General features: G+C 38.1%; 1 protein-coding gene across 3 annotated transcripts in view; it reads left to right on the top strand.

The window, feature by feature from the left end:
- The first annotated feature begins 127 nt into the window (after positions 1 to 127).
- tfeb (transcription factor EB) overlaps positions 128 to 2,333 on the top strand; it is a 58,748-nt gene continuing 56,542 nt past the window's right edge. For all 3 annotated transcript variants that reach the window (XM_015372427.1, XM_015372431.1, XM_015372428.1), the window contains exon 1: positions 128 to 353. The gene's annotated coding sequence lies outside the window, so the exon portion shown is untranslated. The remainder of the gene's footprint in view (positions 354 to 2,333) is intronic.

Raw genomic sequence — 2,333 nt, forward strand, 5'->3', positions numbered from 1 at the left:
TCAGGAACTCATCTTCCAAAAAGACTGAGCAAAAACTCCATTACCCACAATCCCGTTGGAGGTCTGCCATTGGTGGTGGCACAGGTGACCGCAGACGCTCAGAGTTGTGACAACATCCCGACCGTCAAAACGAATACAATTCAGAACCCGAAGTACGAGCAGCTGTCAGCTTTCAGTGTGTGGAAATTCTTAGAAACAAAGCACCCTTCAACTTTACTACTAGTTTGTTTCTTTTCCCTTTGGATTTTTTCTTCCCGTTTGAAAGCCGCTGCTGGGTCTGCTATCTGGGCTCCGGGGGAAGCGGACGCGCACTTTTCTTCAACCTGACTCGTTCTGTCTGACCTTCAGAGCGGGTGAGTTCTATTTCAGCGGCACCTTTGGGAATAAAACACCACCGCCTCTGCAAACCCCGGCGGACGGGATTTTAAGTGCGCATTTCCTGCTTTACAACCAGAAAATGTCGTTAATTGTCACATGCAAAAAAATTATATACTCTCCCGCCTTCAGTTCCCAATTTTTTCCTTTTTTTTTCAAACTTTATCAGCGAGGAGAAACAAAATACTCGTTTTACAACCATAAATACATACATATACCATGTATACTGCAAAAAGTTGTCATTTTTTCTTAAAATAAGTGCATTTTTTCTTGGATTGAGGAGGTAAAAGACATTTTGCCAAAGGATCAAGACAATTTACATTTAAAATAAGAAAACCAATTGCATTGTCTTATTTCAAGTGCATATTATCTAATTATCTTATTCTAAGAGTATAAATACTCATTCCATTGGCAAACAATCTAATTTACTTACTCAAATTAAGTGTAAATAAACTTAATTTGATAAATAATAACTTATTCCTAGATCATTTTTCCAGTGTAGGATTCTAAAACAACACCAACCATGCAGCATTCTCACAAATCTATTACTTTTACTCCATAATAATTTCTTAATAAGCTTAAGAACTTTTTTTTTTTTTTTTCAGAATTTATTATGATTTAGACACAAAATAAATCCATGTAATATTCAATGGCTTATTTTTAAATATCACAGCTAATGTAATGTTTTCCATCATCTGAAATGAGGAATAGAAAGATATAAATAATAATAAAAAAAAGGAAATTTAGCATTTTAAATAACAGGCAGAGCACCACCTTTCCCTGTTCCTGTCATCTGTGAGCCTGCCTGGAGGGAGCTGCCCTCTTTGCCATTTATAAGCTTGAAGCCTGCTCGGTATCAGTGACAACACCTCAGCAGTGGGGTATGCTGCTATGTATAATCGGTGACTGTAAACTGTACAGTGTGTAATACTCTGCTGCCTATTCAAGCTCTGTGTCTGACCGTCCTGCATGGCGCCAACACAGAAATAACGAGGGTCCTGCTGACAACTTTGCTCTGCTTTGGGCTGAATTCACTCAGAGTGTGATATCTGATGTCAGTAGTGCTTCATACGCAATCTGCTTTGTTTGTTATGTTGCATTCAAATATGTTTTTCTTGTTATAGTTTTTGCCTTCTGTTGGATGGAATTTGTTTATTGTTGGACTATTGCATGCATCTCACCTGGCCAGGGCGGGATTTACCATTAGGCAATACTAGGCAGCTGCCTATGGCCCCAAGTTCCTGGGGGGCCCATAAAACTCAGTTTACATGTATGGTTAATACAAGTATTCCTTATTTTTGTTCATTAGTTATGCTTTTGATTAAAAAATCCTTCCAATAAATACCATCAGAACACTTATAATATTAATTGTGTCTCAGCCCCCCCCCCCCTTTAGTGTCCACCACATTAGATCAGTCCATTTGCTGCACATGTTCAAAAAGGTTCAAACAAACAGCAGTAAAGCAGTTGATAACAAATAGTATGAAGAGCAATGTTGCCAACTTAGCACTATTCTTGCTATATTTTCAGACTAGATATTCAGACCCCTCTAGCACTTTTATTTGAAAAAAGTGCCAAGCGGCAAATCTAGCGACTTATTTCTGCTGCTTAAAGCATCAACGTCTGCTCTCCTCTATCTTGTCTGCTGTCATGATTCATGCAGCTATTATTTCATCCAAATGAAAAATAGAGAACAGAGAAGCAGATCATGGCTTGTCTACAGTGAAAAGAAGGACTGGGTTATTTACTTTTGCCGTCGCCATTTTGGAAACACAGGAAGGAGCAATCAGCTAAGTGAGCTTAGTGCTTGGAAAAAAATCTTTCATTCCAGAGACAGCATGAAAAGTCAGCTGAGTACAAAACATAGAGAGGAAAACAACCAGAAAAGGGACAAAATGTAGAACAAATAACATATGTCTATTCTATTAACATTTCTCTATATAATGGGTCTGTTTTAT

Source organism: Cyprinodon variegatus, unplaced genomic scaffold, assembly GCF_000732505.1.
Source record: "Cyprinodon variegatus isolate N-32 unplaced genomic scaffold, C_variegatus-1.0 Scaffold72, whole genome shotgun sequence".
Classification (NCBI taxonomy): domain Eukaryota; kingdom Metazoa; phylum Chordata; class Actinopteri; order Cyprinodontiformes; family Cyprinodontidae; genus Cyprinodon; species Cyprinodon variegatus.